At 36.2% G+C, this 25,673-nt stretch overlaps 1 long non-coding RNA gene across 1 annotated transcript; it reads right to left on the reverse strand.

The window, feature by feature from the left end:
* Window positions 1-890: 890 nt before the first annotated feature.
* Window positions 891-25,408, reverse strand: LOC110291979 (uncharacterized). Its single transcript, XR_002377625.2, has 3 exons — window positions 25,300-25,408; window positions 24,224-24,429; window positions 891-1,424 (listed from the first exon to the last, which is right to left on the reverse strand). It is a non-coding gene; the product is annotated as an uncharacterized LOC110291979 (long non-coding RNA).
* Window positions 25,409-25,673: the final 265 nt, after the last annotated feature.

Raw genomic sequence — 25,673 nt, forward strand, 5'->3', positions numbered from 1 at the left:
AGAGGATCATGGTCAGGTACTGCCTCAGATCCGATTGGATATGTTCAATCTGTTTGATGAATTTCATTTGCATGGGTTCTTCCCTCTTTTAAAATTCACCTGTTCTTCAGGGAATAAATTTTTAGTAGGGATCATAGGTACATTGTGGAAAGTCAAGCTATAAGACTGAGTAATGTACTGGAACTCTTTAGTAAAAGCGGAGGAGTTAGAGGTATAGAAACTCAGTATGCTTTCTATTTGAGAAAGTTCACTCAGTGAGAGTGGAACATGTACTCTGACAAGGCCATCCTACCCAGAAACTTCCCTTAGAGAAGGAACTGATGCTGGGTCAGGTGACACCTGTTGGGTTTGGCTGGGGCCTTTGGTGGTTTGGTGTTTTTTGTTTTGGGGGTTTTGTTGTTGTTGCTTTTTGTCTTTTTTGTTTTTGTTGTTGTTGTTGTTGTTGTTTTGTTTTGTTTTTCTGTCTGTAGCAGGAAATGTGGAACTGCATGGTTGGTGTGGGTCTGCCTGACTGTGTAACCTATGTGGCAGAGGATAACTCCACATGGTGGACTGTGGCAACACAGCTCACATGGTAGAAGTCTGTGAGTCTCCCAGCAGCAGGTGGCAGTATTCTGCAGCAGCAGTGGAAATCCATGTGGTGTGGCGGTAGCAGCAGGTGGCAGTGGATGCAGGCAGTGTTGTCAGTAGTAGTAGCAGTAGTCCACATAGCATAATTACACTTGATTATCCACAGTCACATCAGTGGGCAGTGGCAACAGCCACCTAGACTCTGAAGCTCTCCTGGGTAAGGATTCCTGGATTTTGGCACCAATGTTGTGTTAGAAGTGCAGCTAGCATATGAACAGACCACACCAGGCTAAAGCAGTTCCACATGGCAGAGGTTTATTTTGGGGTAGGAAGGCAAATGGGTGGGGGTGGGGAGAGAGAGAGAGAGAGAGAGAGAGAGAGAGAGAGAGAGAGAGAGAGAGAGCGAGCAGAGGGATTTACCTTTTATTTGGATAGTGAGGTAGCCTCACACAGGTAAAGGTAGAAGGTGAGTCAAGTCAATTTTGGGAATGTATGGTGGTTGCCATGTCCACAGATGTGTGGATCTCTGTCATCTATGTGGGATGTCACTAGGCTTGGAGCTGATCTGCAGTGCCAGTTCTTCATACCAACAGGGGAACGATAGGAGTGCCCTACTCCCCATTATCTTTGGCCTCATATCAGATTCTAACATTCTACTTTACAGTCTTACATTTCTCTGGTGGATTCAGTGCACCACCCAGTGAGATAAAGAACCAGCATGCAATCGAGGCAGATGCAAAAATCCTTGGAAAAAGGTAGAAACAATGTTGGTCACTGCAGCCCCTTTCCCAGTGCAGAATTCAGTCTTAGGGCCAGTGAAAGAGAGAACTGGTAACTATGTCAATTGAAAAGTCCTAAGGAGAGAAAAAAAAGTGCAATAATTGAAAGGAGGGCAATGCTTTATGCAAATGTTATAATGGACTTATCTACAAGTTATTTCAATATTAGGAGAAAGAGCGAATCATTGTTAACCATTATTCATATGTTCAATGTTTATTTACTTTATCAACCATAGTGGCTTTATTTTGCTACCATGAATATCAAATATTTTTATTTACTATTTTTTATTACTCCAATAATATGTGTTAGTATATTCTGATCAGATTTTTCAGGAGCAGTGATTTACACACCGAGTTTACAAAAGTTTTTAAAAGGTAAACTCATATATAAATATATATATACATATATATATACACACATATATATTGCATTTTTCAATATATACTATTAATTTTAGTTTTACAGATACGAAATGATTCTAATGTAAGTTACATGATTGCTGAGTTTGTAAATGAAAGACCAAAATAATACAGTTGTACAGGTCTTCAGTCCTTCCTTTCTTCCTTCTATTTTCATTTTGAACCACCAAGAAATATTATTTTTGTTGTGTTAAAAAGAGAAATTAAAATAGAAGCTAGTGACTTTGAGTTTAAACAAGTGGACATTTGTCATTTTTTGTATAGTATATTAATCTGTATCAAATTTTGGGTTGCTCATTTTCATTATAATCCTAAGTGTAACTCTATGTGGCCTTCCAGAACCACCAGGCACCTCTGTTTCTGCAGTTAAGGTTGATTGCATGTACCTTAACTTCATTTCATAACCATGGCTTTCGCCTGATTGTGAAACTTTAAAAATAGTTCCTATTTCTGTTAAACCTTCAAAAAGCATTTTCCTTAAATATACAACAGGTTTTTATATTCATGGATTCCAAATTTAAATGTTAATCTGTTTGGTAACTTTTATAATTTCAACATTAATATTTACCTGCCTTAGGTGTCATGTAGAGAAATAGGGCTGTATCATGTGGGGTGGTAGGCTATGCACAGACAGCCTGGTCCCCATTTGAGTAAAGGTCTGGAATCCCGGAGCCCTGATGAGCAGTGATTTCCACCTGCATATAGTATGGAAGGAGTTTGGCCTCACCTCCACTACAGCCTATCACAGCCCCCCTGCAGAGAGGTATGTGGTAGTAGCTATAACTTGCCCTCCCAAATGCAAATAAGGTTTCTTCAGACTCTCAGTCCCAGCCAAAGAGAAGTACCTGATGTCCCTGAATCATCCCCAAAACTGTATATAAATCCTATCTAGGCAATAAAAATTGTGCGAAAACTACTCCATTGTCTGAGCCTTTTGTCCTAAGAAGTGTAACAATTGGGAAGAGATCTGCTCTCCTGAAGCTCTGCCTGAGGCTCTGGCTAGTCTGCCTCTTATGGGCCCAGCCCAACTCAACTCTGCACGGTGGCATGGAATTACAGAGTAACCTGGAAGGCACGACAGAGGTGGAGGTGGAGCCTACCACCTCAGAGGAAGCAGGGAAGCAACTTCTGCTCCCTACTCACACTTGCTTCTCTTCACCAGAACCCTCCCACAAGGACTGACCAGTTTTTCTCCGTGGAAAACCTCTGTAACTCAGGCCCATAGCAACAAGAACAAGAAATTGAATGCCTGTGCTTGCGCACTGGCAGCTGATGTCAAAGCATGCCACACTCTGCTTTTCTGCTCTGGTTCCTGCATTGCACAGACATGTCCTTTTCATAATTTGTTTAAGTGTCATGTATCTCTCATTTGCATGCTAATTTCATTCTTTCTAATGATTCATGTCCAGAATCCTGAAACATGGACCACTGTTTCTAAGAAAAGCTTGTGATATGCTATATGAAGAATTACCCATGTTAGATAAGTTTTGTTCAGACAGGACATAGAATATTCATGGTCAGGAGGACACACATAACACACGGTGACATATTGATTGCTTGGTAAACATGCAATGACTTGTAGGCCTTTAGGAACTTGTATTTCTTCTCAGAGCAGTAGCAAAGTACTGAGTAATAAAGTGTTCTTGGTGACTTGACAAACCCAAACTGTCAGAGATAATGAGAATTCACAGATATCATTGATAATCAGTACATTTCCTAACAGCTTGAGCTTAAAGCAAAAATCTTTTTTTTTAAAGATTTATTTATTTTTATTATATATAAGTACACTGTAGCTGTCTTCAGACACTCCAAAAGAGGGAGTCAGATCTCATTACGGATGGTTGTGAGCCACCATGTGGTTGCTGGGATTTGAACTCTGGACCTTCGGAAGAGCAGTCGGGTGCTCTTACCCACTGAGCCATCTCACCAGCCCCGCAAAAATCTTTTTAGGAATCAAGAATTATCATTTTAGTATTAGAATTTTGTCCAAAGAACAGATATTTGATTATTCTTTTTTCCAATAGCTAAATATATTCCTATCTTTTGATTTATTTAAAATGAAAAAAATCTCAATGAAATTTTAAAAATAAAAAGGATGTTTGAATTATAAGAGAAAAAGAAGAGCAAACAAAACATAATAGATTGTGTTCCTTTTGAAAATAAATTTATATTTTGGGTACATATGTATTCAAATTAAATGTCTAATTATTTTTATGTCTATGTAGATAATGAAGACATATTTTGTGTTATTTTTTAACTTTGTTCATGATTTTTTTAATGTGGCCTAGATTCCGTTCCACTCATAATTTTTCTGCTTCAGTCCCACAGTGCTGATATTACTACAGTGTGTATCAGAGAGTCTAATGGGGATTTTTAAAAATAATTTTATAGATTTCCATTTTAATACTGTGTTGTAATTAAGTGAGTTTTTAGAAAGTAAAAGTGGTGAACTTTGATACATTTTGTATTTTAGGAAGTTGTTTATTCCAGATTGAAACACTCCCTCTTGGGGAAAATAAGGAGACATCCAAGACACAGGAAGTTACCAATATGTGCAAGGCTCAGACACAGCAGAAGGGTACATTGCACCACATTACAGATGGTTGTGAGCCACTATGTGGTTCAGGACCTCTGAAACAGTCAGAGCCCTTAATCACGGACCCAACTCTCCAGCCCAACTTGAACTTTTAAAATTGGCATCTGTCTGTGCATCTATTCATTAGTACAGACCTGGTCCTGCACTTCATTTCTTTTTTTTTTTTAATAAATCTTTTTTTTTAAGATTTATTTATTTTTATTATATATAAGTACACTGCAGCTGTCTTCAGACACTCCAGAAGAGGGCGCCAGATCTCATTACGGATGGTTGTGAGCCACCATGTGGTTGCTGGGATTTGAACCTTGGACCTTCGGAAGAGCAGTCGGGTGCTCTTACCCACTGAGCCATCTCACCAGCCCCCTGTACTTCATTTCTATGCACTGCCCTTTGTCTTGTTCCTATAGCTTCAATGATACTGATACTGAACTCAGTCCTGAGACCTAAATAGCCTCAGTGTCTTCAGTAGCTCTCTAGCTGGGCTTGTAAATGTCCAAAATTATCTGAAGTGACTTCATTTGTATCTCCTGTTATCTACTCTTTCTCTCTTACTGCCTCCTCTAAGCCCTCTTAGAACTCTTTAAACTCTTTAAATGGTATTGCCTCTTTAAAACTTCCATGGCTATATTGTAACATACACATATAATGAATAAATGACTCACTGTGTGATAGTGACATGTGATTTGAGAGTTAGCCCTAATAATTCAAATCAGAAAAAGGAAACAGGTGTTTGTCAATGTTCAGATATCATGGGTATCGGGAACTACTGTATAAATAGCAACCAACAAAACCAACCTATTTTTGAGTTTGATATTTCATAGTTCCTAACATTATGGAAAGACACAAATGTGTATCTATATTTTTGACAAGTTATACTTGTTTTTTTTAATTTTTAATATTTTTATTACATATTTTCCTCAATTACATTTCCAATGCTATCCCAAAAGTCCCCCATAGCGCCCCCCACTTCCCTACCCACCCATTCCCATTCTTTTGGCCCTGGCATTCCCCTATATTGGGGCATATAAAGTTTGCAAGTCCAATGGGCCTCTCTTTCCAGTGATGGCCGACTAGGCCATCTTTCGATACATATGCAGCTAGAGACAAGAGCTCCAGGGTTCTGGTTAGTACATCATGTTGTTCCAACAATAGGGTTGCAGATCCCTTTAGCTCCTTGGGTACTTTCTCTAGCTTCTCCATTGGGAGCCCTGTGATACATCCAATAGCTGACTGTGAACATCCACTCCTGTGTTTGCTAGGCCCCGGCATCATCTCACAAGAGACAACTATATTTGGGTCCTTTCAGCAAAATCTTGCTAGTGTATGCAGTGGTGTCAGCGTTTAGAAGCTGATTATGGGATGGATCCCTGTATATGGCAGTCTCTAAATGGTCCATCCTTTCATCACAGCTCCAAACTTTGTCTCTGTAACTCCTTCCCTGGGTGTTTTGTTCCCAATTCAAAGAAGGGGCACAGTGTCCACACTTTGGTCTTCATTCTTCTTGAGTTTCATGCGTTTATCAAATTGTATCTTATATCTTGGGTATCCTAAGTTTTGGGCTAATATCCACTTATCAGTGAATGCATATTGTGTGAGTTCTTTGTGATTGTGTTACTTCACTCAAGATGATGCCCTCCAGGTCCATCCATTTGGCTAGGAATTTCATAAATTCATTCTTTTTAATAGCTGAGTAGTACTCCATTGTGTAAATGTACCATAATTTCTGTATCCATTCCTCTGTTGAGGGACATCTGGGTTCTTTCCAGCTTCTGGCTATTATAAATAGGGCTGCTATGAACATAGTGGAGCATGTGTCCTTTTTACCGGTTGGGACATCTTCTGGATATATGCCCAGGAGAGGTATTGCTGGATCCTCCGGTAGTACTATGTCCAATTTTCTGAGGAACCGCCAGACTGATTTCCAGAGTTGTTGTACAAGCTTGCAATCCCACCAACAATGGAGGAGTGTTCCTCTTTCTCCACATCCTCGCAGGCATCTGCTGTCACCTGAAATTTTGATCTTAGCCATTCTGACTGGTGTGAGGTGGAATCTCAGAGTTGTTTTGATTTGCATTTCCCTGATGATTAAGGATGTTGAACATTTTTTCAGGTGCTTCTCTGCCATTCGGTATTCCTCAGGTGAGAATTCTTTGTTCAGTTCTGAGCCCCATTTTTTAATGGGGTTATTTGACTTTCTGGAGTCCACCTTCTTGAATTCTTTATATATATTGGATATTAGTCCCTTATCTGATTTAGGATAGGTGAAGATCCTTTCCCAATCTGTTGGTGGTTTTTTTGTCTTATTGATGGTGTCTTTAGCCTTGCAGAAGCTTTGCAGTTTCATGAGGTCCCACTTGTCAATTCTCGATCTTACAACACAAGCCATTACTGTTCTATTCAAGAATTTTTCCCCTGTGCCCATATCTTCAAGGCTTTTCCCCACTTTCTCCTCTATAAGTTTCAGTGTCTCTGGTTTTATGTGCAGTTCCTTGATCCACTTAGACTTGACCTTAGTACAAGTAGATAGGAATGGATCGATTCGCATTCTTCTACATGTTAACAACCAGTTGTGCCAGCACCATTTGTTGAAAATGCTGTCTTTCTTCCACTGGATGTTTTTAGCTCCCTTGTTGAAGATCAAGTGACCGTAGGTGTGTGGGTTCATTTCTGGGTCTTCAATTCTATTCCATTGGTCTATTTGTCTGTCACTATACCAGTATCATGCAGTTTTTATCACAATTGCTCTGTAGTAAAGCTTTAGGTCCGGCATGGTGATTCCACCAGAGGTTCTTTTATCCTTGAGAAGAGTTTTTGCTATCCTAGGTTTTTTGTTATTCCCAAGTTATACTTGTGTTTGCCAATACTGAATGTCAAAACCCAAAAGAATGTAAAAAGAAAAAAAATCACAGAATAGAAAAATTGTATTTACATTTATATTCATGTTTTAGACAAACCATTTTCTTACAGATACTAGTCTATGTATCTCTTAAAGTACCAGATGATTTCTAAGTCATTTATAAGTCAATTTTCAGTGACTACTAAGACTTTTGTTTTTCTACTTTTTTTAATAGTTTTCAGTTTTATTTTGAGATACACTATTAAGTTGATTAGCTATTATGAATAATGTCTAATAGTAAAACTGGATAACTTTAACCTAAAAATTTTCAACAGTAACAAACCTGGTAATTAGTGTGATAACATACAAAAATAAGGCTTAAACTGTTTGACATATGTTGGTCTATATCTTCACTATTAACCCAAGAAACAATTAGTTTCAAGCAAAGATAATTTTTTATTTAACAACATTACTTTCTTTTTGTGAATTTGTATTTCATTTATAAATCTCTGACTGTTTCAATACACAGTTTTGATATAAGCAATAAATGTAAAGCTTATAGTCTACAGTTTTAAGCAATACCATGAAGATAACAATTACAGAGTTATCGTGTCAATGATACACTTTAAACAAATTAATTTTTTACTATGTACATATTACATATTTATATGTACATGTATCTTTCTGTATGTCTTAGTATTAACTATAAATATAAGCTTGCTTTGGTTTTGTGAAGATAATCACAGATTATGACAGAAAAATTAAGAGACAAAATGTCTGTGAAGGCTCAGCATTCTCCTGGGTGTCACATGGCAGACAAAAACTCAGTGTGATTCAGAGCCCAATTAAGTGGAATGAGGAAGTCTTACTTTTGTAAAGCTGAAAAATTCCGAATTTCCCTTGTCTCTAGTTTCTTCTACTCTTGCAACAACAGCAAAAAGACTCTGATTCTAGGAATCAAAATATTAACTAAATAAATAACTGCAATGCACTTTAAGCACACTAGGGGATAAATAATATTTCACAAAAAATAAAATTAAAAATAAACATAACTGTTATTTTCTTTAGAGACATGTTATTAAAGGCACCAAAACAACTAATGTGCACATAAAATTAGAAATGATTCATTAGTGGGTTAAAATTAAATAAAATGTTTTCTTTATTCCTTATATTTTCAGGTTTTTAAAAAGCCTTTATTTTTCTTTCTTTCTTTTTTATTAGATATTTTGTTTTGTTTTTTTAATTTCCAATTTTTTATTAGGTATTTTCTTCATTTATTACAAATACTATCCCAAAAGTCCCCTATACCCCCACCCACACACACACACTCCCCTATCCATCCACTCCCACTTCTTGGCCCTGAAATTCCCCTGTGTTGAGGCATAAAAAGTTTACAAGACCAAGGGGTCTCTCATCTCAATGATGGCCAACTAGGCCATCTTCTGCTATATATGCAGCTAGAGAAAAGAGCTCCTGGGGTACTGGTTAGTTCATATTGTTGTTCCACCTATAAGGTTGCAGATCCCTTTAGCTCCTTGGGTAATTTCTCTAGCTCCTCCATTGGGGGCCCTGTGTTCCATCCAATAGCTGACTGTGAGCATCCACTTCTGTGTTTGCTAGGTCCCGGCATAGTCTCACATGAGACCGCTATATCAGGGTCCTTTCAGCAAAATCTTGCTGACATATGCAATGGTGTCAGGGTTTGGAGGCTGATTATGGGATGGATACCTGGGTGTGGCAGTCTCTACATGGTCCATCCTTTCGTCTCAGCTCCAAACTTGTCTCTGTAACTCCTTCCATGGGTGTTTTGTTCCCAATTTTAAAAAGGGGCAAAGTGTCCAGACTTTGGTCTTCGTTCTTCTTGAGTTTCATGTGTTTTGCAACTTGTATCTTGTATCTTGGGTATTCTAAGTTTCTGGGCTAATATCCACTTATCAGTGAGTACATATCATGGAATTCTTTTTGATTGGGTTACCTCACTCAGGATAATGCCATCCATGTTCATCCATTGGCCTAGGAATTTCATAAATTCATTCTTTTTAATAGCTGAGTAGTACTCCATTGTGTAAATGTACCATATTTTCTGTATCCATTCCTCTGTTGAGGGACATCTGGGTTCTTTCCAGCTTCTGCTATTATAAATAAGACTGCTATGAACATAGTGGAGCAGGTGTCCTTCTTACCAGTTGGAACATCTTCTGGATATATGCCCAAGAGAGGTATTGCAGGATCCTCAGGTAGTACTATGTCCAATTTTCTGAGGAACCGCCAGACTGATTTCCAGAATGGCTGTACAAGCTTGCAATCCTATGAGCAATCAAGGAGTGTTCCTCTGTCACCACATCCTCGCCAGCATCTGCTGTCACCTGAATTTTTGATCTTAAACATTCTGAGTGGTGTGAGGTAGAGTCTCAGGATTGTTGTGATTTGCATTTCCCTGATGATTAAGCATGCTGAACATTTTTTCAGGTGCTTCTTAGCTATTCAGTATTCCTCAGGTAAGACTTCTTTGTTTCTCTCTAAGCCCCATTTTTTTAATGAGGTTATTTGGCATTCCTCAGTTGAGAATTCTTTGTTTAGCTCTGTACCCCCATTTTTATTAGGGATTTTTTGTTTTCTGGAATCTAGCTTCTTGGGTTCCTCTTATAAATTGGATATTAGTTCCCTCTCATATTTAGGATTGGTAAACATTTTTTTCTTTTTCTTTATTCCTTTGTCATATAATTATCATGACCACAGCCTCTCTTCTTCCCCCTCCTCCACGTTTTACCCTCCCTATCACCTTCTTTCTCCCCTAAATCCACTACTTTTCTGTTTCCCTGCATATAAATGCAGGCCTCCTAGAGTTATCAACTAAAAACAGCATAGTGTGATACAATAAATCTAGACACAAACTCTCATTTCCAGGCAGAATGAAGCAACCAAGTAGGAGAAAAGGGGGCTCTCAGACAGGCAAAAGAGTCAGGGATAACCCCAATCAGTCCAACCCAACAATAACAACAAGAAACAACTCAAGATGAACAACCATATTATGTGTGTAGAGGGCCTAGCATAAAACCATGTAGGTTCTCTGATTGTCCTTCCAGTCTCTGTGAGCTGCTATGATCTCTGCTTAAATTGATTATGTAGGCTGAGTTCTTCTGGTGTCCTTCACCTCTCTGGATTCTATAATCCATCCACCCACTCCTCAACAGTTTTCCCTGAGTCAATATAAATCACAAGTGAGATAAAGATGAGAGGTCTATGCTAAAGAGGGAGGGCTCATGGATTTCCCTGAGAAAGGGAAAAAGAAAAAAAAATGTGGTTATACTAGGAGTGCATCAGGATGGGACCAGGAGAGATCAGGTAGAGGAGGGATGGGCAAAAAGAAAGATTGCAGTGAGAAACAATTGCAATAGATGGGTATTTAGGAGGCAGTATAGACAACCAGTGTTGTGGAAACTGCTTGGAATCTATTAAGGTGATCCCAGCAGGGCCACCTAGTAACAGAGGATATAGACCCTGAACTGGCCATCTTCTGTAACCATGTTAAATTTCCACTGGTGAAAGTGGGATGCCAACTGCCAACTCAGCCACAAAATCTTGTACCCACAACCTTTACTGCCTGCAGGTTGTGATAGGGCAATAGTGGCCCAGAGATTATGGGAGTGGCCAACTATTAAATGGTCTAACTTGAGGCATAAGCCTAAAGCGGGAGCCCATGGCAGATATTGCCTGAATGGCCAGAATCTGCAAGCTACATGGCCTAAAGATCTAGGGTAGAACCACAACTAACAAATTAAACAAAAAAGCAGGTCAGTGAAATTATTCTTAATGATATTCTACTATACTTATAGAACCACTCCTAGCCCAATTGTCATCAGGAAGGCTTCCAAAAGGAGCTGATGAGAACAAATACAGAGATCCACAGCAGAATATTATTTTCAAGATGTGAATACATTAGTAATTATAGTTAAATTTAAAGTCAAGTTAAATATTATTCAAATTTGCCCAAGTAAATCCTTAAAGTTTTCAGTCAAGCATAATGCTCAGATGTGTTTATGTGGGTACCAAGTGATACTCTAAAGCATTTGTTTTCCTTCTAGTTGACTTGTTTTGCATATATTCATGTGGTTTCAATTAAGAACAATCTTCATTTTACATACCATCATCTCAAACATTTCAAGAGCAAGAAGCCATTGCCTCCCCTTCTGTTCTGCAAGTAGAAGCCCTTAAAGAAGAAACACGTAAGTCCTTTAAATAAATATAAGAAAACACAATAAAACAGGTGAAAGTACTGTAGCTTATATGACCAGAAGACATCTTCAACAAAATCATGGAAGAAAACTTCCCCAACCTAAAGACAGAGATGGCCATAAATGTACAAGAAGCCTCTGGAACACTAAACAGATTAGGCTAGAAAATAAAATCCTGTCACAGAATAATCAAAATACTAAATGCACAGAACAAAGGAAGAATATTAAAAGCTGTAAGGGGAAATGGTCAAGTAACATATAAAGGAAGACCTATCAGAATGACAAGAGAGTCCCCAACAGCAACTGTAAAAGGGATCCTGGCCAGATGTCATACAGACCTGAAGAAAACACAAAAATCTGGCAAAATTCTCAATCAGTATAGATGGAGAAACCAAAATATTCCAGGACAAAACCAAACTTAAACAATATCTGGCTATTAAACCAGCGCTACAGAGAATTCAATAGGGAAAATTCCAACACAAGGAGGGTACCTATACCAAAGAAAAGACAAGATACAGATCATCTCACAACAAAGCTAAAAAGAAGATAATCACATACACATAATGACACCTACAACAACAAACATAACAGGAAATAACAATCATTTGTCTTTAATATCTCTCAATATTAACAGATTCAATTCCACAATAAAAGGACACAAGCTTACAGATTGAATATGTAAACTGGACCCATCATTTTGCTGCATAAAAGAAACACAACTCAACAAATATATCGACAAAAGCTCAGAATAAAAGGAAAAAATTCTTCCAAGCAAATGGTCCCAAGAAACAAGCTGAAGTTGCCATCCTAATATCCAATAAAATAGACTTTTAACCAAAAGTTATCAAATGAAATGAGGCAGGACATTTCATATTCATCACTGGAAAAAATTCAAGAGAAAACCTCAATTCTGAACATCTATGCTGCATATACAAGGGTAGTCACAGTTGTAAAATAAAGTTTACTAAACCTCAAAACACACATTTAACTTTACACAATAATAGTGGGAGATTTCAACACTCCACTTCCATTCATGGGTAGGCCATTGAAACAGAAACTAAACAGAAACAAAGTGAAACTAATAGAGGCTATGAACCAAATGGATTTTACAGACATATACAGAACATTTTACCATAAAACAAACTATTACACCTTTTTCTCAGCACTCCATGATACCTACTTCAAATTAGACCATATAATCAGCCAGAAAACAATCCTTAACAGATAGAAGAAGATTGAAGTAATCCCATGTATCCTATCAGATCACTTTAGACTAAGGCTACACTTCAATAACAACAAAAACGACAGAAAACCCACATACCCATTGAAACTGATAATTTGGTTAGAGAAGACAAAAAGGAAGAAATAAAAGATTTCCTGGATTAAAATTGAAATCATGACACATCATACCCAAATTTATCACAATGAAACCAGTAGTAAGAGGAAAATTCATCGCACTATATGTCCTGGTAAAGAAATTGGAGATTTTTTTTACACTAGCAACTTAACAGCTCACCTGAAATCCCTGGAACAAAATGAAGCAAACACAGCCAAGAGGAGTAGAAAGGAAGAAATAGTCAAGGTCAGTGGTGAAATCAACCAAACAACCCAATAAAATATGGGGTATAAAACTAAATAATTCATACAAGAGGAATATCAAATGACTGAGAAGTACTTAAAGAAATGTTCAAAGCACTTAGTGATCAGAGATATGCAAATCAAAACCACAGTGAGATTTCACCTTATACCAATCAGAATATATAAAATAAAAACTCACGTGACAGCATATATTAGCGAGGATGTGTAGAAAAGGAAATACTCTTCCATTGCTGGTGAGATTGCAAACTGTAAATCAATCTAAATGTTCCTCAAATAATTGGAAATAGATCTACCTGAAGACACAGTTATACCCTAACATGCTACAGAAGCGCATACTCCATACATCTTCATAGTGTCTGTATTTGTGATAGCCAGAAACTGGAAGCAACCCAGATGTCCCACAATGGAAGAATGGATACAGAAACTGTGCTTCATTTACACAATGGAAAGCTATTCAGCTATTAAGAAGGAGAAACTCATAACTTTTGCAGGCAATTGGATAGAACTTGAAAATATCATCCTGAGTCAGGTAACCAGACCCAAAAGGACATACAGTGTATGTACTTACTGATAAGTTGATATTAGAGAAAAAAAAAAGGAAAGAAAAGAAAGAAAGAAAAGTAAAAATTACAAAATACCCCAGATACAGTCCACAGACTTAGAATGGTTAACAAGTCGAAGGGTCCAAATGAGGATACCTCAGTCCCACTTCGGAGGGAGAGGAAAGCAATCACAGGAGGGGGGTCCGGGAGAGACTTGGATGGGAAAGGGGACATGGATGAGGAGTGAAGAATATGATCATGTATCGGGTTGGGGAAAAGGACTAAAGCCCTGAGGGCCAGCAGAAAGAATGGAAACAGGCAACCTTGGGAGGTAGGATTTGGGGGGACTCTCCGGAATGTACCAGATACCTAGAAGGTGAGAGACTCTCAGGACTCAGTGGGAGTGAACTTTGATGAAATGCCCAAAAGTGTGGAGTAGTAAATCAAATAGTCTTCCTCCAGTAGATGTATTGGGCAACACGTGGAGGGATGGGTTTGCAATCCATAGTCAAAGTTTCTGACCCAGAATTGTTCTGGTTTAAAATAACTACAGGAACAAAACTGGAGAAGAGACTGAAGGAAAGGCAGTCTAGTGATTGGTCAAATTTTGGATCCCTCCCATGGGAAGGCACCAAGGCCTGACAGTATTACTGATGTTATGGTGTGTGTACAGACAGGGGCCTAGCCCAACCAGCATCTGCCTGATACAAGTGGAGATATCTATATCCAACCATTGGACTGAATTTGGGAATCCCTATAGTTGAATTAGTGAAAGGGTAGAAGAATTTGAAAAGGAGGTCAACCAGCAGTGTCAACTAACCTGGATACCTAGAAACTCCCAGATAGTGAGCTACCAACCAGGAAGCATACATGAGCTGATCCAAGGCCCTGGACACATATATAGCAGAGGAATGTGTGTCCTGAACTTAGTGGGAGAAGATGTCCCTAATCCTTGGGGAACTTGAGGACTCAGAGACTAGGGAGGCCTGGTTGTAGGGGAGCATCCTCTTAGAAACAAGGGGTTGGTACTGGAAGAATGGGATGAAGAACTGTGGGATGGGGGATTGGGAGGGGAGCAACAGCTGAATTGTAAATACATTTTAAAAAAGAAAAACAAACCTTTGCATGTGGGGAGGTCTCTTTCTTTCTTTGTTGCAAATGACTTAGTAATTGATAGGGAGGATTACTTCAAAATTGGGAGGAAATTGGCCCTTCATTAGGTTTAGGTAGAAGTACTGAAATTGGTAAGCCTAAAATACCAAGAATGTAATAAAATGCTCTCTATATGACAAAATAGTTACTTTTCTTAGCTTATTTTTCTATATATTCACAAGCTTATTTCAGAATTTTTATGTATTCAAACCTATCAATTTCTGCTGAGTTATTCCTTTTATGTCATGCTTAGGAAATACTCTTTCTTGATAATGCAAAATCATTCTGTTAGAATACTCTCTAAAATTGTTTTTAAATTAAACTTATATTTATTTTATTTATTTATTTTAACTATTGAATTTTTACCATATCACTATTCATTGACTAAAATATCATACATTCGGCTATACAGCTTCTCTACTTATTTGAAAATTAATTCTTTAAATGATGTTTCTATTTCATATCACATAGTTAATGTAGAATATTATATTGTTCATTCATTCATTCTCATTAAAACTTTATAAACACACAAGCACAGTAGATGGCAGGAAATAATCAAACTCAGGGCTGAAGTCAACCAAGTAGGAACAAATACAACTATGCAAAGAATCAACAAAACCAAAAGCTGATTCTTTGAGAAAATCAACAAGATAGATAAACCCTCAGACAAACTAACTTTGCATAGTGTATCCAAATTTACAAAGTTAGAAATGAAAAGGAAGATATAACAACAGAAACTGAGGAAATTTGTAAAATAATCAGATCCTACTACAAAAGTCTATAGTCAACAAAACTAGAAAATCTGGATGAAATGGACAATTTTCTAGATAGACAACAGAGACCAAATTTAAATCATCATCAGATAAACCATCTAAACAGTCCTTAATCCATAAAGAAATAGAAGCAGTCAGTTAAAAGTCTCCCAACCAAAGCCCAGGACCAGATAGGCTTAGTGCAGAATTCTATCAGACCTTCAAAGAAGACCTAATCCCAATAATCTTCAAACTATTTCACAAAATATAAACAGAAGAAACACTATCCAATTTTTTCTATGAAGCCACAGTTACAGTGATACATAAAACACAAAAAGACCCAACAAAGAAAGAGGATTTCAGACTAATTTTCCTTAGGTATATCGATGCAGAAATAGTCAATGAAATTCTCACAAACTGAATCCAAAAACCCATCAAAATGATCATTCGCCGTGATCTTTATTCCAAGAATGTAGGGATGTTTCAATATACAGAAATCCATCAATGTAATCCACTATATTAAATACAAAGAAAACAAAACACATGATAATCTTATTGGATGCTAAACAAGCCTTTGACAAATACAATGTTTAACTCATGTTAAAAGAATTGGAGATATTAGGAACTCAAGGACGATACCTAAAAAGCAACATACAGCCAACATCAAACTTAATAGAAACTCTAAGCAATCCCATTCCCACTTAAAATCATGGTTAAGGCAAGCCTGCCTACTCTCTCTCTCTCTGCTCTCTCTCTCTCTCTCTCTCTCTCTCTCTCTCTCTCTCTCTCTCTCTCTCTCTCTCTCTCTCTCTCTCTCTCTCTCTGTCTCTACCTATTTAATATAGTAATCTTGTTCTAGTCAGAGCAATTAGACCACAAAAGGAGAACAAAAGGATACAAATTGTGAAGGAGGATGTCAAGATGTCATTATTTGTAGATATGATAGTATACCTATGCTTCTACAAAAATTCTACCAGAGAGCTCCTACAGTTGATAAACAACTTTAGCAAAGTGAGTGGATATAAAATTAACTCTAACAAATCAGTAGCCTTCTTGTACTCAAAGGATAAATGGACTGAGAAAGAAATTAGGGAAACAACACCATGAATAATAGTCACAAATAATATAAACTATCTTGGTGTGACAAGACCTTCAAGTCCCTGAAGAAAGAAATTGAAGAAGACCTCAGAAGTTAGAAAGGTATCCCATTCTCATGGATTTTTCAGTACTAATATATTAAAAGTGGCCATTTAATGAAAGCAATCTCCAGATTCAATGCAATCCCCATCAAAATTTCAACTCAATTCCTCATACAGCTAGAAAGAACAATTCTCAAATTTATTTGGAATAGCAAAAAAAAAACAAAACAAAAAAACAAAAAAACAAAACAAAACAAACAAACAAAAAAAACAGGATAAGCAAAAACTATTTTCAACATTTAAAGAACTTCTCAGGGGAAATCACCATCCCTGACCTCAAGCTGGTTTATGGAGCAGTAGTGATGCATGGTATTGGGACAGAGACAGGCAGGTATATCAATGGACAACCCAGAAATGAACCCAAACAGTTATGGTCAATTGATCTTTCTGGAAAGAAGCTAAAACCATCCAGTATTAAAAAAAATAAAAAATAAAAATAAAATAAAAATAAAATAAAATAAAAAATAAAAAAGAGGACTTTCAACAAATGATGTTGGTTCAACTGCCTGTCATGGAAAGGAATGCACATCGATCCATCCTTAATTCCTTGTTCAAGGACCTCAACCTAAAACCAGATATGCTGAATCTAGTAGAAGAGAAAGTGGCAGAACTTCAAACACATGGGCACCAGGGAAAATTTCCTGACCAGAACACCAATGGCTTATGCTCTAAAATCAATAATTGATCTTAGAGGGCCAAGTAGGACCTCATAAAATTGAAAGCTTCTGTAAGGCAAAGCACACTATCAATTGGACAAAAGAGCAAACCACAGATTGAGAAAAGATCCTTACCAACCTTACATCTGATAAAGGTCAAATATCCAAAATATACAAAGAATAGACTTTAGAGAATCAAAAAAACACTTTAAAAATGGATTTAGGTCAACAGGCTTAGTAGCAAGTATTTTCCTGGTCTAAGATATCTCATCTGCCCTATTTTATGACTTATAAAGATATTTCAAATACAGTTTCTTTATATTATATATGATTTGAAAATGTTTTACAATTTTTGGGTTGTTCTTAAAACTAAGGACTGGGCCCTAATTCTCACATCGTATTTCTGCTTATCCACTGATGCTACCAACAATCAAAACATTATTGAAAAAATAATTTAATTCTGGTAGAAGAATCAGTCCCAAGCAACCTAGAGTATTTGATATTTACTTTTACTTGCACACCAAGAAGATTGTCAGTAACCTAAAATCTCAAAGACTTGAATTCCAAATAAACTCCAAACTGATAAATATATCGAAATAAAACCAGTAATCAAAGACACAAGGATAATAAAACTATGGTAATACATTCTATGAGCATTTAAAGCTGGGAAATATATTACAGGCATATTTCCCAAAGACTTCATGTGCATTTACACTTATTCATTAAATTTGTAGTGTTGACAATTAAGCCCAACTCTTTCCCAAATTCCATGGTTGGGCTACATACCCAGTTCCACACTTAATTTTAAAACAACTGTTGTTACAGTATAGACAGTGAGTTTGAATTTAGACAGTATATTATTCTAAATACTATACTTCAAATTACTTTCTTCAATTCAGAATCAAATTCATATTGTTATATTCATTTCTATGATGAAATCAAGTTTCCTGTGTATCAGCTAAAAAGTAGCAGAAACAAGTAGAAAGCAGGATTGTTATCATTTAAACATCATACTGTATGAGATCCCATGCTCCATATAATTTTAAAGCCCTTCTAGTATTAGCCAAATCAGCTCTTCTCCATGTGAGGCTTGGAGTTCTCTACACTGCCCTAAGACTGGTTGTCTCCCTTGCCTGACTGGAGGTTCAACATATCAAACTATAGTCTCTATGGACCTCAAGCTCCAAAAAGTATTCATATGCTTTACTTATCTTTTTAACAGAGCTAATGTGAGTTGCAAAACACATAGCACTTAAAAACATTTTTACTTATGCAAAGATGTGTGGTGTATACTGTTAGCAATGCTATTAAAACAGGTAGAGTGGAATCTTAATTCTAGTTTTAAAATTGTGGCCACAAACCCCTTGATTCTTAAATGTACTTTCTCATTACATAGACTTTACTTTCTTCCAAAGATGTGTTAGTATTTCATACCACTTTATATTGTGCTCAGACTAAATATATTTGTATGATTTTTAATTTGAAATAGTAAAAGACATAAAGAAGAAATCATTTGGTAAATTAATGAAACATTTAACAATTATACAGATTTCATGACTCCAAACCAGTACATTAAGGCTTTTGATTCACTTATCTTTAATTCATGTGCAGTTCATTGATGCAAATGTTTTGGTTATGACATTTATATTAAATTAAGCATATGTTCCATTACAATATCCATGTGACCCTAAGTCCTTATCTGACTTTTTAACTTGACTCAGTGATATTAATGATGAGACACATTCTCATTTCCTGGAAATTTTGAAACCCTATCATACCATTACTTCAGAAAATGATTGTTCAGTAACAACTCATGGCAATTTTAAGTACAAAGCAAATTTGAGCAAGATTTATTTACATATATAATCTACCTGATTAGCATAGAGATCATCTTATGATTGATTTTTTTATTTAATTTAAACCTAAATGGAGAATAAATATATGGACAAGGAAGAATATAATTTGGAAATAGGAAAAAGAAAAAGGACTATCCTGAATAATAAACTTACTAAATTATCTATAAACTTCCAGATGTTACATATATATATATATATATATATATATATATATATATATATATTTGTTTAATCTGTGTATTATTTAACACATTAGGGTTATTTTTGAATTATTAAATAAACTCATTTAAAGTTTTTACTACTTCAACATGTAAATGAAGTACAAATTTTTAAATCACTATTTATACTGAGTGTTTGGGTGACCACTTTTATGTGTTAAGAAAAGCAATATTAACTTTACATGAGGTAAAATTTTTCATCCTAATATTTCAATGTTTCTTTTAAAAGAACGTATAAAAATAAGAATACATATTAAGAATTTACATTTGCAAGCATGAATAGAGTCATACAATAGATTTAGAAGTTCTATAACTCACTAGTCATGATTCAAGCACTCATTAAAACTATTATTATCTCGAAATTACTCAACTATGCACAGTATGTTTCCAAATACTATGTTTTCCCAGTTTCTATAAATTTAATATGCTTATTGACTAATTCATATTCTATAGTTTTAATACTCATTTTTGCCAATTCTCCTTTTTAGTTCTGATTTAAAGTTTTACTAAGATATATCTAATTAATCTGATGTTAAAACAAATAATTTCTCCTATTTTTGTAATTTTAGGATCTCTTCTTATTTCAAAATTGCATTTGTATGTGTGTTTATATACTTGGTTCTTATTCTATATAACAATTCTAATATGTTAATTTATTTTGATTCATGTTCTTTAAATCATAGTGATATCTTTATCAAGCTCAATGGGATCTCAGTATGGAAAGATGGATTGCCATGAAGTTATGCATGAATTAAGCGCTACTGGAAATTGAAAAGTTCTTGGAGAGGGAGACTTAATTTACTTTAAGGGTATGACCTCTTGATGTTACACTACTCTCCTGTCATGCTCTCACTAGCAACATGCCCTCCCTATAAAGAAGCACAAATGTGACCTCTTTTTCTTTATTTTATTTTGAAGAAGACATGAAATTGGGATCAAAAGAAATAAGGGTGACTCTGAGAGGAGACAGGAGAGAGAATTGAGGGTGAATATGATCATATAGTGATTACACTCTATGAAGTTTTCAGAGAATATCATTTTTACAACAAGGAAAAATGCATTAAATAATTCATTCATTTCTATTAATTGAATTAAAACATCTGTATTTTGTAGGAGCTCAAATCTTTTCCTATACTTTATTTTAAATTAATTGTTATACATGTGTTTGTAGATGTGTGTTTGCATTTGTGTTCATGTGTTTCCAGGCAATATGGCTGAGTAGTGTGTGTAGAGTCATAATAGCATACATGAATTTCACCTCCTTAGAGGCATGTCTCTTCTCAGCCTGGAGCTCACTAATTAGACTAGATAGGACGCTCCCTGGAATCTTCTAGTCTCCATGCCCCTAGAATTGTGATTAAAAATGTGCCTCACATTTTCATGTGTATACTGGGAGTTTGATATAGGTACTGACAGTTATGTAGTAAGAATCTAAAAAAACATTCTACCTCATTTTCCCAGATCCCTAACATGTCTCTTTTTAGTTATTTATCTTAATATCAACTCCAAGTCACTTTAATGAGTAGCATATATAAATATTCAGAAGGATAAATTTTCCTTCTTCTTTAAATTCTCTAAAACAAAACTTAACTATCATGTTAACTTGCAAACAACAAAAATCAATCCTACAGTTATTCCATCAAGACTGTACTAAAGTTATGTTTTAATTCTGAAAGAAATGGCATCTTTGTGATAGTGTCTTCTAATCCAAATAAATCACTAATTCATTTATTCATATACCTATTATGGCTATAAGTGAAAAATTAACAGTTTTGAATAAAATTTAGTTTATTTATTTTAAGTACACACCATGACTGTAGAGAATGTTAATTTAGAGAGAACTTGTGCAATGGATAGAACTAAGTTAGTAGAGAGCTTATTTAGCATGCATAAGATTCTACATTTGATCCCCAGTACCACATAAAACTTGACTTGACTACACTTGCTTAGAGAGTCAGTACAGTGTATGAAGAGACAAGAAGATACAAAGCTAAATGTTAGCTTTAGCTGCATAGTGAGTTGGAGGTCAGCCTGGGATCTTCTTTCAAGAAGAAAATTACAGAAAGTTAGACAAATGTGTCAGGAAAATTCTGTACAGTTTTAAATTCTTATATTAACATAAACTATTCACAAATAAAAAGTACTGGAATTATAATTTTGTTGTTACTGCTTATATTTACCTCTGCTTATGAAAACATTTAAAACACTTAGTTGCTGAGCTACATGTAAATTTCTTGAAGCCAGGGAGCCTCCCATTTGAAAACTTATGATACAATTAATCTACAATGTCATAAAGAACCACAGATAACTCCTGAGAAAGATGTTCTGGGAATTCTAACTTTCTCTGATCCTCATCCTTTTGAGATGTATACTTTGGCACTTCTTTGAATATTTGTCTCTTAATGTTGTTAAAGTAAATATCAGAACATTCAGATATACAATGTGCAGAGACAGTCATGGGATCAGACAGTGAGCTATTTATGTGCTCAAAATAGGCTGTCTTCAATTTCACCTACTAGACTGTTTTTGTTATTGTTGATTTTATTTATTTTGCTGTTATTCTCTGCCAGCAACAATCATACCCACTAAGAGCTTAATAAATATTTTCTTCTCTCTGAGTATATGTGTTTATGTGTATATACATATTCATGAAGTCAGACTATGAGTATTATTCCTCAGGAACTGCCCTTCTTAATTTTTAGACGTTGTTTCTCATTGGACTGTAACTCATGGCTGATCAAATAAACTTAAGGACAACTAATCTTTCTTTACCAGAACCAGGATTTCAGTTGTGTAGGCATTTCATGTAGGTTTGAGGATCAAATACAAAATGATATATGTGGCTGACAATTTCTGTACCAACTGAATTATCTTCTCAGCCTCATTTTAACTAATATTTAACAATGAGTATTCAACTACAGCCAAGTTAGCTTCACATATTTTTAAGTAGCAAAGATTTCCCAAGGATGAAAAACCATTATGATATTTTGCCACTATACAGAATCCTTGGTGTCTAAGAAAACGTGAACTTTTTAGGAAGAATACTAAGAATGAGAATTTTATTTGTGCAAAGACATTCACATCAGATTCTGCATGTATAACCACTTTCATACACTTTCTTACATAAAGTAGACAAATGAAAACTTACTAGTGTGGTGTCGAGGCAGAACAGCCCATGGGACCATCTCTGCAAAATGACAATATCTTTCTCTTGTAATCTTCATTGTAAATCACCAAGCAGAGGATCATGTTTGTCCCAGGCCCATTAGAAGATTCACATAACAATGCAATCCAAGCACAATGTAATACAAATGAAGTACAGGATTCTCAGTATTCACTATTTATAATTAATTTATAATTAATTATAATTTATAATTAAGATGATATGAGCCAGAATTATTGATGATGACCCCCCCCCCAAGTAGCTTCAGACACACTTGTTCTAGTGTCTCAAATCCTAAAGCCACATCAAAGGTCTTGGGCTGTCTCCACAGCTGTTAAAGGAAAGATGAAATTCATTTCTAATGGGATTCCAGTCCTTGGCCTTAACAGAACTGATTAAGAGAGGCAACATGGGAGCATTGTATTTTCCTAAAGTAATCTACATTAGGAGACAACCAACTTGCAACTCCATCCCAGTACCTATAAATTTTAAACTCAGAGACTTACTTAACAGCACATTTATTTAAAATGTATATTGGGGATTTGTGGAGAATGGATAGTACATGAAAATAAATATAAAACTGGAGTTCTCTTATAAGAATATTCCTTACATCAGTGTTCAAAATGAGAACCTATGCTGGCAACAGTGGCAAAGATGTGACTACCCTGAATGAGAGAAATGAATTTTACATTCCTCCATGCTGGACACATAACATTAGATTCAAGGACATTGAATTCTCATTTACACCTAGAAAACATTTCTAATGCTTAATCATGTCCCTCTATTTTGCACAGCACATTCTTGCCAATAGCTTTTGAAATTAAATACCATAGAAATTAGCATATGATGAGAAGCAGAAACAGTTTGAGACTGCATAAATAACTATTAGAAAAGCATAATGGGGGTGATTTTAGATCTATCTAAAGGGTAGATTAAAGCCAAGCATTATTGGTAGTCATTGTTGACATGTAGGCTCTTGGGTATATGTCTATCAGAGAAGGTATATGCACAAGAGGATGAAGCAGCCAAGCTTTGTGACCTCTTTTTGAAACATTTCTTTTATTCAATGTTTTCTTAATAGTGTGTTGTTAGGGCATCAGGGGTCATTTTGTATTATTCATTATGGGTGACCTTTCCACAGCATTCTTTTTCCTCTATTCCTTCATTCATTCCATATATTGAAATGTGACTCCAAACATACTCAGAGGCATTTTTTGTGATTATCTTGCTTCAAAAATTTCACTACAGTTCTAATTCTAATATAACTGTCTTGCTATTTTAAAGCAATTTAGAGAGGATAACATGAACAGTGGAGGAATGGAGCAATACATTTTCCAGTATAGATCATGTTTTAAACCAATAGATTACTTTCTATAAATTTCATAGTACTTTAATCAACAAAGAATTATCATTGGACATAGTTTGTAGCTGTTGTTCATAGATATGGATTTCCTTCCTTCATTTCACAACATGAAAATAAGTCACATGCTGAGGAAACAAGTGTGCGATAATCAAGCTTCTGTGTGCTTGTTCTGTGTTCCAAGTACATTAAGTCTATAGGGATATTTACATTAATAAAGTGAGGCTATGTAACCTGCTAATTAAGTATGATAAAATTTATTTTATATATCTTGAAGAGCTGGTACTTACCATTAGAATCTGAAGCAGATGAGGTTTATATATCTTTATTTATCTTGTCTTGGGAAACTTCATGGATAGAGCTAACTTTTTGTCACCTTTGTAAGTCGAATAGTTTGTGTCAGGTCTTGGGACTTCCTATTGCGCTGGATGCCACCTTGGGCCTGTCTCCGGGCATTTTTTCCCCAGGCTCCTTCTCCATTTCAGTCCCTGAAATTCTTTCAGACAGGAACAATTTATGGGTCAGAACTGTGACTGTGGGGTGGCACCCCCATCCTTCACTTGATGTTCTGTCTTCCTGCTAGAGGTGGACTCTATAAGTTCCCTCTCCCTACTGTCTGGCATTTCATCTAAGGTCCCTCCCTTTGAGTTCTGAGGGTCTCTCACCTCCCAGATTTCTGGTGCATTCTGGAAGGTCCCCCCAACCTTCTATTCTCTTAGGTTGCCTGTTTACATTCTTTCTGATGGTCCTCGGGGCTTTAGTACTTTTCCCGCACCCATTACCAGATCAGGTTCCCTTCACCTTCTATCCAATCTACACCATCCACTTTCCCTCTCTCCCCAGTTGTGACTGCTTTCTTCTCTCTCCCAGGTAGTATTGAGGTGTCTTCACTTGTGCACTTCAGCTTGTTGACACTTTTTGTGTTCTGTGGACTATATCTTAGGTATTCTGTACTCTTTTTTTGGGGGGAGGGACTAGTTTATACTTATTAGTGAGTTTATGCCATGAATGTTCTTTTGGGTCTGAGTCACCTCACTTGGGAATATATTTTCTAGTTACAGCCACTTGCCTGCAAAACTAAGGATGTCTTCATTCTTAATAGCTGAGTAGTACTCCATTGTGTAAATGAAACACATTTTCTGTCTCCATTCTTCTGTTGTGGGACATCTAGGTGTTTTCAGTTTCTGGATATCACAAATAAGGCTGCTATGAACATAGTGGAACACATGGCCTGTGGTATGGTGGGGCATCTTTTGGGTATATTCCCAAGAGTGGTATAGCTGGGTCTTCAGGCAGATCTATTTCTAATTTTCTGGGGAACCTCCAAATTGATTTCCAGAGTGATTGTACCAGTCTGCAATCCTACCAGCAATGGAGGAGTGCTCCTCTTTCTCCACATCCTTCCCAACATGTGCTGTCACCTGAGGTTTTGATTTTAGCCATTCTGATTGGTGTGAGGTGGAATCTCAGTGGGATCCACTGAGGATCCTCAGGGTGAGGTCCCAAGGCCTGACCCTATTACTGATGCTATGGAACACTCACAAAAAGGGACCTATTGTGACCCAACAAGCAGCTTCAAGAGTCAGATACAGATATTTGCATACAACTAGTGGACAGAAGCAACTGACCCATGTTGTTGAATTAGGGAGGGCTGAAAAAAATCTGAGAAGGGAAATCCTGTAGGATAACCAGCAGTCTAAATTAATCTGGACTCCTGAGATCTCTCACCAAACAGACAGC

The sequence above is a fragment of the Mus caroli genome, unplaced genomic scaffold (genome assembly GCF_978045245.1).
Source record: "Mus caroli unplaced genomic scaffold, Mus_caroli_1 scaffold_3, whole genome shotgun sequence".
Taxonomy (NCBI): domain Eukaryota; kingdom Metazoa; phylum Chordata; class Mammalia; order Rodentia; family Muridae; genus Mus; species Mus caroli.